At 40.5% G+C, this 14,485-nt stretch overlaps 1 non-coding gene across 1 annotated transcript; it reads left to right on the top strand.

Annotated features, from left to right (window-relative positions):
• Nucleotides 1-2,200: 2,200 nt before the first annotated feature.
• On the top strand, nucleotides 2,201-2,273 carry TRNAM-CAU. Its single transcript has one exon. It is a non-coding gene; the product is annotated as a tRNA-Met (tRNA).
• Nucleotides 2,274-14,485: the final 12,212 nt, after the last annotated feature.

Below are 14,485 nucleotides of genomic sequence, written 5' to 3'. Positions count from 1 at the left end.
GTTGGATCATCGAAAAAGCAAGAGAGTTCCAGAAAAACATCTATTTCTGCTTTATTGACTATGCCAAAGCCTTTGACTGTGTGGATCACAATAAACTGTGGGAAATTCTGAAAGAGATGGCAATACCGGATCACCTGACCTGCATCCTGAGAAATCTGTATGCAGATTAGGAAGCAACAGTTAGACCTGGACATGGGACAACAGACTGGTTCCAAATCGGGAAAAGAGTATGTCAAGGCTGTATATTGTCACCCTGCTTATTTAACTTATATGCGGATTACAACATGAGAAACGTTGGGCTGGATGAAGCACAAGCTGGAATCAAGACTACTGGGAGAAATATCAATAACCTCAGATATGCAGATGACACCACCCTTATGGCAGAAAGCGAAGAAGAATGAAAGAGCCTCTTAATGAAAGTGAAAGAGGAGAGTGAAAAAGTTGGCTAAAGACTCAACATTCAGAAAACTAAGATCATGGCATCCGGTCCCATCAGTTCATGGCAAATAGATGGGGAAACAGTGGATACAGTAACAGACTTTATTTTGAGGGGCTCCAAAATCCCTGCAGATGGTGACTGCAGCCATGAAATTAAAAGAAGCTTATTCCTTGGAAGGAAAATTATGACAACCTAGACAGCATATTAAAAAGCAGAGACATTATTTTGTGAACAAAAGTCCGTCTAGTCAAGGTTATGGTTTTTCTTGTGGTCGTGTATGGATGTGAGAGTTGGACTGTGAAGAAGGCTGAGCACTGAAAAATTGATGCTTTTGAACTGTGGTGTTGGAGCAGACTCTTGAGAGTCCCTTGGACTGCAAGGAGATACAACCAGTCCATCCTAAAGGAAATCGGTCTTGAATATTCATTGGAAGAACTGATGCTGAAGCTGAAACTCCAATACTTTGGCCACCTGATGCGATGAACTGACTCATTTGAAAAGACCCTGATGCTGAGAAAGATTGAAGATGGGAGGAGAAGGGGACGACAGAGGATGAGATGATTGGATGGAATCACTGGCTCAATGGATATGAGTTTGAGTAAGCTTCGGGAGTTGGTGATGGACAGGGAGGCCTGGCGTGCTGCGATTCATGGGGTCACAAAGAGTTGGACACAGCTCTGAGCGACTGAACTGAACTGGGCAAAAAACATGAACTATTCCCAGAAAATACGTAACCATGCCCCATAAACATATGAAAGATGCACAGTTCTACTCATGAGAAATTAAAATTGAAACCAAGGAGAGATACCATTTTTCACCACCAGACTGGCATTCTAAAGCTTGACAGTGCACTCTATCGACGAAACTATAAGGAAATATCTACTCTCATATGTTGATGGAAGAGATGCAAAGTGGTCCACTCCTATTAAGGAAATTTCAGAAAAAAACACTGTAATCCTACTTCTAGGGAGTTTTCCTGAACACATATCTTTAAAGTATGAAAATGAACAGGTACAAATTTCTTAACTGCAGCGTTATTTGTACTAGCAAAATACTGGGAACTACCTGATGCCTGGGAGTACTTCATACAATGGAGTACTATAGCACTGTAGAAAAAAAATTTTTTTTTCTATTTACTCCAGGAGATGCAGAGTTAAAAAAAAAATCTAATTGAAAGAGTATTTCTAATATCTAATCTTTTGTGTAAGCATGAAGAAACAAAAGTGAAAGTGTTGGTCACTCAGTTGCTTCTGACTCTGCGATCCCATGGACTGTAGCCTCTGCCCACAGAATTCTCAAAGGCAAGAATACTGGAGTGGATTTCCATTCCCTTCTCCAGGGAATCTCTCCAACCCAGGGATCAAACATAGGTTTCCTGTATTGCAGGTAGACTCTTGACTATCTGAGCCACCAAGGAAGCCCCAATAGAAGAAATAAGGACACATATAAATCTGTTTATTTGGGGGAGAAGAAACACAGACAGGAAAACCCAGAAAACAATGAAATATTGGCTACCTAGAATGGATGAAGGGGAATAAGAGGAAGTATCAGGAAAGGAAGTGAGACTTCTTTGAGTATATACCTTTTGAAAATAGATCACATGATTGCATTCCTGTGGGGGCAATTGTTTCAGATTACTTTAAAACATAATAACTTTGAATATTTACTCTAGGGGAAAATAAAGAACTGCAAATATATCATGCATTTTTAGTCTATTTGATATACATAGTGATTTGAACATCAGTTCAGTTCAGTGAGTCTGCCCTCTTAGCACAGTGGGCAGCACATCAGTCTCATAATCTGAAGGTCCTGAGTTTGAACCTCAGAGAGGGCAGATTCTCCACCTTGGGCTTCCCTGGTACCTCAGCTGGTAAAGAATCCACCTGCAATGTGGGAGACCTGGGTTCAATCACTGGGTTGAGAAGATCCACTGGAGAAGGAAATGGCTACCCACTCCAGTATTCTGGCCTGGAGAATTCCATGAACTGTATAGTACATGGGGTCACAAGGAGTCGGACATGACTGAGCAAATTTCACTTTCACTTCATTTTTTTCAGTTCAGTTCAGTTGCTCAGTCATGTCAGACTCTTTGCAACCCTATGGACTGCAGCACGTCAGGCTTCCCAGTGCTTGCTCAAACTCATGCCCATTGATCTGGTGATGCCATCCGACAATCTCATCTCCTGTCGTCCCATTATCCTCCTGCCTTCCCCTTATCCTCCTGCGTTCAATCTTTCTCAGCATCAGGGTCTTTTCCAATGAGTCAGTTCTTCACATCAGGTGGCCAAAGTATTGGAGTTTCAGCTTCATCATCAGTTCTTCCAATGAATATTCAGGACTGATTTTCTTTAGGATTGACTAGTTTGATCTCCTTGCAGTCCATAAATAAAGCTGAGGGCCTAAGAATTGATGTTTTTAAACTGTGGTATTGGAGAAGACTCTTGAGAGTCCCTTGTACTGCAAGGAGATTTGGGCATAACAATTTTGAAACTGTTTCATGTGTAGTGTAAGACTGGGAAGATAAGTCAGTGCTTTGATGGTATTGGAAGTCAATATTCTCTTTCTGAAAGAAGTGAAAAAAAAAGTTAAGGTGGAGGAAGGCAATGAAGAACCTTTGGAGTGGGACTGAGTTTGAAGGTACCAGTACAACATCAGAATTTCTATTATGTATATAGATAGCCACTGTGTGTGTGAACACTTGTACATGTGTATTTCCCTACCTCTGTTCTCTAGAAGGGCCTAGATATAAAGACACTTCAGTAGCAATGAGTGTATTTAATTCTTTCGATTTCGGTTTCTAAATACTGTTCCCCACTATAGGAAAACAGAGGTCCTTAGAGAATTGGCATATTCCACTATTGGGGAAGAGAAGGTACAGGATGAGTCTGGAAACTAGAAAACAATAGAATGTTTCAAAAATAATTACAGGAACATATAAAAAAAAACATAGAGGAGCCAGCTTAAAGGGGCACCAACTTGCCTAATCTGAGACAGTTTTAGCATTAGCATTAATAATGACAGGAATGGATTATAATGTATGGAGCTGGAATCTATAGATCCATAATATTGATAGCCAGATAGGTAAGAAGGAAGATGAAAGGGGTAGTGAGAAACATGGGCAGATCCCCTGAAGGAGGGCATGGCAACCCACTTCAGTATTCTTGCCTGGAGAATCCCCATGGACAAAAGAGCAAAGAGTCAGACATGACTGAGCTACTAAGCACAGTGGAAGATGAAAATGTGAGTCACTCAGTTCGTGTCTGACTCTTTGCAACCCAATGGACTGTAGCCCACCAGACTCCTCTGTCCATGGAATTCTCTAGGCAAGAATACTGGAGTGGGTAGCCATTTCTTTTTCCAGGGGATCTTCCCAGCCTAGGGATTGAACCTGGGTCTTCTGCATTGCAGGCAGATTCTTTACTGTTTGAGCCACCAGGGAAGGCACAGATTAGATAAAACTACTACATTAATGTTAAGTGTTTTGAATTCAATGACTGTATTATGATTATGTAAGAAAAAGTCCCATTTTTAAGGAAATATTTAGAAAAAAAAGGTAAAAGGAAGTATATAAGTATAACCTCTTGAATGGTTTAGAAAAGATAAAGAATACAGACATGTACAAATAGAATAATAAAACAAACATGATGAAAGTGTTAAGAAATTGGAAATCTGGGTAAAACACATGTGGACATTTCATGTATTTAGAAAAAAAAATTTTTTAACCATATGCATGGCATATGGGATCTTGGTTCTCCAATCAAGGATCAAACCCAAACCTGCATTGGAACTGTCTTATCCACTGGACCTCCAGGGAAGTTTCCTCATGTATTAGTCTTACAATTTTTCTTTAAGTTTGAAATTATCACAATTAAAATGTTTTCTTAAGTATATAATTAAAGATTTTATTAACTCAGACTGTTATTTGTTCAATTAGTTTGAATTAGCAAGAAATGGCTCTAATTTGTTAAGTAACACCCCACGGGCCTGTGAAAAATTCCTATACTGGTGCCCACACAGTCTCTATGGGTGAATCACAAGCCAGAAATATCTGTTGTGTGATCCTACTGGGACTTCTACATTCTGTAAATTTGAAGGAGCGTGTTTGGGAAGAAAAGCAGAAGTTTCCTGCCACTTAGGTCTAGAATAAAACAGAGCTCACGCACTTTATATTTCAGAGCTAATCAAGTGGAAGTGTCAATGGGGAAATCCAGGTCAACTATAATTCCCATCATGACTAAGTGGGATAAAGTGGCATAAAGATTCAGAAAACAGTGACCCAGAACTGACCTCAGGAAGAAATCACACTCAGATCAGATCCCTCATTTCCAGGATTCTTTGTAGTATTCACCCAGCAGTTCATAAAGCTTACCATTTACTATAAACACAAGCAAAGATCACGACATATGTTTCATTCTCTCAGACAACTATGCAGTATAGTACCAAGCTAATTCTCAGGACTATATATGTTATTTATATATTCTTAAGAAAGATAGGTTCATATAGAGAAACAATTCATCAAGTATAAAGGGAATATGTATGGTCATCTTAAATGTGAGTGTCAGACACTAAAAATCTAGTATAATCATTACTTTTCTTAGATTTTTTTTTTTTAGCTCTAGAAAAGCTTAGTATATTCTTTGCTTAAGTTAAGCATATTCTGTTCTTACACTTAGCACAAGTGTGGTATATTCTTCAAAAGTTATCATTATTATTAACTAAGAAATACAAACAACATTGATTTCCTTCAAACTTATTCAATCCTTTTGGTCAAAAAGGTGGGCATGCTTTCATATGAAAGATATATAAATCTTGGAAGTTGGCTGGCATTCTTCTCAGAGCATCCCTGATGTTTTTCTTTTTTTAATTGGAGAATAATCGCTTTACAATAATGTGTTGGTCTCTACCATACATCGGCATGAGTCAGCCACAGGTATACGTATGTTCCCTGCTTCTCGAACCTTCTTCCCATCTCCCACCCCATCCTATCCCACTAAGTTGTCACAGAGCACTAGTACATGATTATTCGAGGTAAGAAAAGAAGTAGCTACATGGGAAGTCCATTCATTGCAAATAATAATGAATACAAATTCCAGTTCTGATTTTGCTGACTGTATGATTCTGAGCAAATAATTTATCTCTTTGAGCCTCCATTTCTTCATAAAGTAGAGCTTCTGAGAAGAGTAAGCAGAACAGTGAGGAATCTGGAAACTGTATTACTTAGAAAATGATTAAAAGAACTGGGCTACCATTACACACATTAGGATGACCAAAATCCAGAACACTATAGCACCAACCACTGATGAAGATGTGGAGCAACACAAATTCTCACCCATTGCTGATAAGAGTGCAAAATGGTGCTGATACCTTGGAAAAGTTCATCAGTTTTCTCATAAAACTAACACACTTTTACCATACAACCCAGACATCATGCTCCTTGATATTTACCCTAAGGAGCTGAAAACTTAGGTCCACAAAAAGTCTTCCCATGGATGTTTATAGCAGCTTTATTCACATTGCCAAAACTTGGAACCAACCAAGATGTCCTTTTGAGGGTGAATGGATAAATAAACTATGGCACATCCAGACAATGGGGTATTATTCAGTGCTAAAAAAAAAAAAAAAAAGATTAGCTACTAAACCCTGAAAAGACATGGAGGAACCTTAAATGCATATCACTAAGTAAAAAAAGGGCTTCCCTTGTGGCTCAGTTGGTAAAGAATCCGCCTGCAATGTGGGAGACCTGGGTTCGATTCCTGGGTGGGGAAGATCCTCTGGAGAAGGGAAGGGCTACCCACTCCAGTATTCTGGCCTGGGGAATTCCATGGACTGTATGGTCTATGGGTCGCAAAGAGTTGGACACAACTGAGCAACTTTCACTCACTCAAGTAAAAAAAGAGTCAATCTAAAAAGGCTACATACTGCAGGATTTCCAACTGTATGACATTTTGGAAAAGGCAAAATTATGGAGACAGTAAAAGAATCAATGGTTGCCAGGGACTGGGAATGGAGGTTTGTGGAAGAGGTGAATAGAGAGAATTTTTAGAGTAGTGAAAAAAGTCAGTATGGTATTAGAGTATCCATTGTCTGGGTAGTACCGTTAGACATTTGGCCAAACCCATAAGGTAAACTGGGGACCCTGGATGATTACGATGTGTCAGTATGCTATGCTAATGCTATGCTAAGTCACGTCAGTCATGTCCGACTCTGTGCGACCCCATAGACGGCAGCCCACCAGGCTCCCCCGTCCCTGGGATTCTCCAGGCAAGAACACTGGAGTGGGTTGCCATTTCCTCCTCCAACGTATGAAAGTGAAAAGTGAAAGTGAAGTTGCTCAGTCGTGTCCGACTCTTAGCAACCCCATGGATTGCAGCCTAACAGGCTCCTCGGTCCATGGGATTTTCCAAGCAAGAGTACTGGAGTGGGGTGCCATTGCCTTCTCCGGATGTGTCAGTATAGGTTCATCAATTATGAGAAATGTACCACCCTTGTGAGAGATGTGAATAGTGGAGATAGGCTCTGCATGTGGGGGCAGGGGATATATGGACTATCTTTATAGCTTCCTCTCTATCGAGTTGTAAACCTAAAATGGATCCAAAAAAAAAAAAGTCTTAAAAAAAGAAGAGAGAATTGGGGAGATACTAAACCAGACTTAAGGGGTAGTAGTAATAGCTGCCTTCCATTGTGATGAAGGAAGAGAGTGAGATATGGTTTATGTGGCTTGCTGGGTAGAACTCCATAGGTGGAAATGCCAGGGAAGCAGATAGTAGATAAATTCTTAAAATACTGAAGAATTTTCTTACCAACTTAGCAGTGCAACATGGAGGGGGCTGTTTAAAGGGTCACTAACGAGGTCAAAGGAGACCCTGGATGACGAGAAACAGCAAAGTCCAACACCATGCAAGAGACTAGACCTCTTGGCAGCCAGACTCCTGACTCGAGCTAATGTAATTTTTCACTTAGTTTCATCTAAGATTGCATTAGCCTTTTTAGGAAATTAACGCAAGCCCTTGACTCATATTAAGCTTGAGAACAATAAAAATCCACAGATCTTTTTCACCAGAATGCCTGCCAAGTCAGACTTCCTCAAACCTGTACATGCACAGCAAGTTCTTTATTTTCCTGGGTGATGTAAATAGGGAAAGGCTTAGTATAGGTAATTGTCAACACATGAAAATTAGGCAGACGAATAGGCAAATTACATAGCATGTAGCAGTGAGGAACCAACTAAATTACGTTTGTTAAGCTGGTCAAACATTTTAATTTCTCGGAGGGGCTCACCCGACGTTCACACTCTTTGGGGGAATCTTTTAAAAGTGTTTCTATACTGGTTCATAATCTAGGATCCCTCCAGAGCTATTTTATTGAGAGCCCCATTTTTCTTTTTCTACATAGTGAGAATTGTTTCTTTTTTTAAAATAATTTTACTTTTATTTATTTATTTTTGGCTGTGCTTGGTCTCTGTTGCTGCCCACAGACTTTCTGTAATTGCAATGAGTGGGGGCTACTTTCTAGTTACAGTGCCCAGGCATCTCATTGTATTGGCTTCTCTGCTGCAGAGCAAAGGCTCTAGAGTGCCACGGGCTTCAGTAGTTGCAGCACATGGGCTCGTAGCTGCGGCTCTTAGACTCTAGAGCACAGACTCAATTGCTGTGGTGCATGGTCTTAGTTGTTCCACGTCATATGGGGTCTTCCCAAATCAGGGATTGAACCTATGTCTCCTGCATTGACAGGTAGATTCTTGATCACTGAGCCACCAGGGAAGCCTGTCCCTATTGTTTTATCACAAGTTAAGGAAACTTCAGTTACTTGACAACTAAGTGAGTTTGAACTGCTGAGCATGGGTCAGTCTCATCAGATTTATTTAGGGTCTGTCTACCATATGCTTTGGTTGGCACAGTGGGGAATAGCAAAGGGGGAAAAGACATTACTTTTTGCTCTCAAATAACATGTAGTCTACTTGGGAATACATACATACATGGAAGCAGTCTATGGTAAGAGTCAAATGAGTGGAGGCGATGACATTTATCAGAATTGAGAATATATCATTGCTTGAGCTGATTAGGGAAGTGTTTATAAACATAAGAGCTTAAAGGATGTTCAGATAATGATCTGGTCTCATTTTGATCTCTCTTTTCCTTTCTCTTTCTGTTTCATCAAGTGTGGATTTATTATAAGAATAAAGGAGTCTTAAGAACTCCAAGAAGAGAAAGACAGCCAGATCTCCAGAAGCAGCCTTGAAAGGTTTTGGAAACCCCCAAGTCTTCCTCTTCCATATCTATCTCTGCTTTTCTGGTCACCTGTTTTACACTCTCTCCTGTTACTTTGCCTCTCCATGGAGAGGCAATCCCACAGCTCCAGAATTTACAGGTCATATTTTCAGCCACCTGCAGAGACAGAATCCCAACTTAAAATGTCTTAGGAGGTGGTGGTGGTGAAGCTTGTTAGGTCAGGAGATGCCATTTAGAAACAATTGTCAAAAGGCAAAGAATTTAAGGTTCTCAGCTCACCACTAAATCTTTTCCCAAACATTTCTGAAAGACTCCTTCATATCTCCCTGATTTCTCAGTCTTTTTTGTAACCAGGTTTTGAGACATTTTTATGTGGAACACATGAGGTAAAGTATCCATCATTTAATTATATTTGTGTCTGCCTCCATCTATTAGTAGATAATCAAGAATTGATTATATTACTTATTTGCTAAAGGGCTGTGTCTTAAATCAGGATACAGCATGATAGAGTAAGATGCTAGCACCTTCCACATCCTCTCAAATGAGCAGATGGATGAGTTAGTGTGTTTAGTCTGCATTTCTGCTTATTAAAAAATGGAGAACATTTCCTATAGATTGTTTTTGGAAAAAAGACAGTTTCTTGGGAAAAGCCTAAGAAATGAACCAGAATATTTCTGTTGTGATATACAAAAGCATTTGGAATTGGTTTGTACAAATCAGTATCTAATCAAGGTCCAAATTGTGTTTCATGGTTGAGACTTGATCATAAGGCACTGATCTCCTTCCTTCCTTCCTACTCTATCTTATTATGTCATGGGTTTACGGAGTCACTAAAGGTCTTTTAGATGGTATTGACTTGATAAAATGTGTTTCAGAAGGAATACTGTAGCCAGAGTGATGACTTTATTGAAAGAAATATAATACTAAAGTCTGGCAGAGTATATAAAGAAAGATTGCTGTATTCTGGGCGAGAGATGATTGTGGTCTGAATTAGATAGTCAGAACAGGGAATGGAGGGAGGAATTCATCTTAGATCCAATCCAAAGGATACTTCCAAACTTTAAAGAACATTTCAGCAATTACCAAAGATCTTTTGTAACTTTAAAAGTGAGAGTAATATTTAATAAGCTTTTATTCAAATGTTTAGGCAGTATCATTAAGTGGTGATCGCTCTCTGAAGAAGTGTTCAAGAAAGAGCTAGATGACCAGTCACTGGGGATGATGTAGTCTTAAGGCAAGAATCTCTTAGTTCCTCTTTCTTATCCTCAGCAGATAATTGTTCAACCAGCATTTGAAGAGTAAGGGTGAGAGGAAACACACAGCTCTCTGAGAGGCCCATTTGGGAGCTCAATTCAGTTCAGTCACTCAGTCGTGTCCAACTCTTTGTGACCTCATGGACTGCAGCACACCAGGCTTCCCTGTCCATTGCCAACTCCCAGAGCATACTCAAACTCATGTCCATTGAGTCAGTGATGCCATCCAACCATCTCATCCTCTGTCAACCCCTTCTCCTCCCACCTTCAATCTTTCCTAGCATCAGGGTCTTTTCAAATGAGTCAGTTCTTCCCATCAGGTGGCCAAAGTACTGGAGTTTGTTTCAGCATCAGTCCTTCGAATGAATATTCGGGATTGATTTTCTTTACTATTGACTGGTCAGATCACCAGTCAAGGGACTCTCAAAAGTCTTCTCCAACACCACAGTTCAAAAGCATCAATTCTTCCTCACTCAGCTTTCTTTATAGCCCAACACTCACATTCATACATGACTACTGGAAAAACCATAGCTTTGACTAGATGGACCTTTCTTGGCAAGGTAATGTCTCTGCTTTTTAGTATGTTGTCTAGGTTGGTCATAGCTTTTCTTCCAAGGAGCAAGCATCTTTTAATTTCATGGCTGCAATCACCATCTGCAATGATTTTGGAGTCCCCCAAAATAAAGTCAGCCACTGTTTCCACTGTTTCCCCATCTATTTGCCATGAACTGATGGGACTGGATGCCATGATATTAGTTTTCTGAATGTTGAGCTTTAAGCCAACTTTTTCATTCTCCTCTTTCACTTTCAACAAGAGGCTCTTTAGTTCCTCTTCACTTTCTGCCATAAGGGTGGTGTCATCTGCATATCTGAGGTTATTGATATTTCTCCTGGCAATCTTGATTCCAGCTTGTGCTTCATCCAGCCCAGTGTTTCTCATGATGTACTCTGAATATAAGTTAAATAAGCAGGGTGACAATATATAGCTTTGACATACTCCTTTCCTGATTTGGAACCAATCTGTTGTTCCATGTCCAGTCCTAACTGTTGCTTCTTGACCTGCATACAGATTTCTCAGGAGGCAGGTCAGGTATTTCCATCTCTTGAAGAATTTTCCACAGTTTGTTGTGATCCATACAGTCAAAGACTTTGGCTTAGTCATTAAAGCAGAAGTAGATGTTTCTTTGGAACTCTCTTGCTTTTTTGGTGATCCAACAGATGTTGGCCATTTGATCTCTGGTTCCTCTGCCTTTTTTAAATCCAGCTTGAACATCTCGAAGTTCACAGTTCTCATACTGTTGAAGCCTGGCTTATAGAATTTTGACCATTACTTTGCTAGCGAGTGAGATGAGTGTAATTGTGTGGTAGTTTGAACATTCTTTGGCATTGCCTTTCTTTGGGATTGGAATGAAAACTGGAGCCACGGTCAGTACCTGCTCCTCAACAGGAGAGAAGAGAAACACTCACAGAAACTGACTCGGCAGTCATGGCACAGGTCTGACACAGCGCCGCTATGATGGATCCTCAACCTCTCCATTTTGGGGCTGAGCATTTGTAATTATTATAATGCATCTCCTGGCAATTAGCCCCAAGTCAACACAGTTGGCCTTGGTTCTACTGTATAGGACTACATAGATGAAAGTTCATTCCTCAGCATCTTCTCTTCTCGGGGTCAAAGCTTCCTTAAACTGCTTCTCATTTCCCATCTTCATTCCTCTTTTCTAGCCATGCTTCCAATTGTCACTGCCCTTTTTGGAGCTTGTGCCCAGAACTGCACACCTTTTATGATGGGTTGTCTAACCTGAGCAGGACAGAGAGGCTGTGGTCTCTATTGTTCCAGGTACTGTATTTCATTAACACAGTAAAAAATGACAGTTGAGGTCATAGCAGCTCCCTAAACTCTTCACTCACTTTGAATCAACAAAATTCCCAAAGGTATTCTTTGCATATGCTACTGTTTGAACATTGTATAAGGGCTTCCCAGGTGGCTCAGTGGTAAAGAATCTGCCTACAATGCAGGAAACCAGAGTTCAGTCCCTGGGTTGGGAAGATCCCCTGGAGGAGGAAATGGCAACCTACTCCAGTATTCTTGCCTGGAGAATCCCATGGACAGAGGAGCCTGGCAGGCCACAGTCCACAGGGTTGCAAAGAGTTGAACACAACTTAGCAACTAAACCACCACTGTTTAAATGTATATACCTGTGAAGTTCACTTTGGAATCTAAGTATAAAACTTGATATTGACCATATTGCCTGTTTACTTGTTGGAGTTTAGCCACTGTTCTAATCCATCAAGTTCTTTTTGAACCTGAAATCTTACACCTGGGGTTTTAGTCATTCTTCTTAATCTTAAACCATGCAAAACTTTAATTAAAAGGCCAGCTCAGCCCATATTAATTGAAAAAGAAATATAGATAGGATAGGGCTGTGGATGAAAACCCCTGGAGATCTCTGTCCAGGATGGCATGGTTTTGTGTGTCATTTCCTTGGATGTGGTCTCTTACTAGTTAAAATGCCTTTATTCTAGCCCCCACTTTTCCTACTCATCTCCAGGGATGTTGGAGATCATTAATATTCTCAGCCAGCAGCCTTCCACTGGTTTATCCAAATAAGGACCCTATGGATAGATGAGGTGAGTCCACATGGCTTGTTTGTGGTGAGTCGATGCTGATTTCTCATCTCTCCAGAACAAGCTCCCCAGACTGTGATCCAGAGGCTTCACCTTCCTCTCCATTGAAAACCAAGATCACATATGCCAAACTTCACTCTTTTGGAACCTGTGCCTTCACCATCACAGATTAGCACAGCAAAGTAACCTTTATTCTGGCAACTTCTCTCAGACAGTTTATTTTTCCAGACCAAGAGAAAAACTCACTTAAGGCACTGGGTTTTAAGAGTCTTTCACCAGAGTTTGATCCAATATTGCAGGTCTGAAGATTATTCTCATGGATGAAGACAATGGGACATCAAGTAGGAGTAGAACAATGTGTTTTTTCACCTGCCTCCTACTGACATTACACCATTTGTAATAGCCCTGCAGCAGATCTTTGCCTTCCTTGTTCTGCTTCCTGCTTTGAGCAAAACTCAGATCTCCCCACTGTGCATTTGAGTACTTTTAGCAAGTCTTGTGTCCTACTACACATTTAGCATTCTAGACATTGGAAAGAAGCTCACGTGCACATTTCTTCTTAATTATGCACTTTCCCACATTTTCTGTGTGTCTTTCTCAAATCTGAGAGATCTGAATTCTGAGTCAGGATTTTGCTTAAAGCCTGTACCTGCTCTGATTAGTTGGGTAATTAAGGCCAGCTGCCTTAATCTCTCTGAGGCTAAGTGGATATAATCACTCATTACTTCACAAAGGTAATCTCACATCTTACGCAGTCATGAGTAAATGAGATGACATATATGTTAATTGTCTTGAGTGACATCTGATACATGGTGGGTATTCAGGAAATGTTCATTCTTTTCCTCTTTGCCTTTCCCTCTTCAGTCCACCAACCACTTCTCACTTGCTTTTAATGATTCATTCAGGATAAAAGTTCTATAGTTTCTTCTCGTTGTTGGTGTTGTTGCTTTGGGGAGACTCCGTATCCAGCGAGGTAAGACTTGACCGAGCTTCTGCCTTTAGAGTGGATGAATCCAGCTGTCAGTGAAGTAGAAATCCCCCATCATTGCCACATCTTGCCTCTCTGCTGCTTTTGCAATCTGGGTCATTTCCTCCATCTGGTCAGGTGTTAACTCTAAAAAATGTTTAGAAAACACTGAAAACATTTTCAGCTCTTTGCGCTTCATTCTTCTTGTGTTTAGCTTTCTGTTTCTTTTACGTCATGGGGATATTTTTTCTCATTCCACCTAACTCAATTCTGAGGAGCTTGGATGGAAAACTTGAATGGAGAAGCCAAAACAGAGTTCCTTGAACAATGCACGGAATGTTGAGGGATGAATTTGAGCTTGGTCATCTTGAGTTGGAACCCTGGTCATCACCAGCCTTCCTCCGTTTTCAGGCTCAGGGCGAAGCTGAAATTTTGTGCTTCTTCAAGTGCTTCTTTGACTTCCCGTATTTCCTCCTGTTAAAAATACCCACCCTTTGGGGTTTGAATGAGGATAACCATTTACATCAAACATTCATCCCTCATTTTTTACTTTCTCTTCACTTATTTCTGGTTCACTTTCCCCCTGCTGCTATGTCTTGTTCAAGGTGGACCTGATCTAGACCACACAGTCCACCTCTCTGGTGCTGCCTGGAACTAAACCTCTCTGTTGGGCAAAAATATACTTCTCAGTCTCTGGACCAAGTGTTCATCAGCCAGGTAACAGGGAAGGAAGCAAGAAATGGAGCATGGGGGTACATGCTTCCATTGCTAGGGGATTTCTTCAGTCTGAAAGGACAGCTTTTGAAACCAGGCCACTCTAAATCTTACCTACTGACCCGAGTTCATTTCTCTGGACTTTTCTTTTATGTCAGGCCTAATCCACAGCTGGCTTTTTAATATCCATCATATATATATATAAATATAATGTGCTGTGCTAGTCACACAGTCATGTCTGACTCATGATCCTATG

This window comes from Bubalus bubalis, chromosome 10 (assembly GCF_019923935.1).
Source record: "Bubalus bubalis isolate 160015118507 breed Murrah chromosome 10, NDDB_SH_1, whole genome shotgun sequence".
NCBI classification, from domain to species: Eukaryota; Metazoa; Chordata; class Mammalia; order Artiodactyla; family Bovidae; genus Bubalus; species Bubalus bubalis.
The sequence above is the reverse complement of the archived record's forward strand: the minus strand, read 5'-3'. Positions and strand labels throughout refer to the sequence as shown.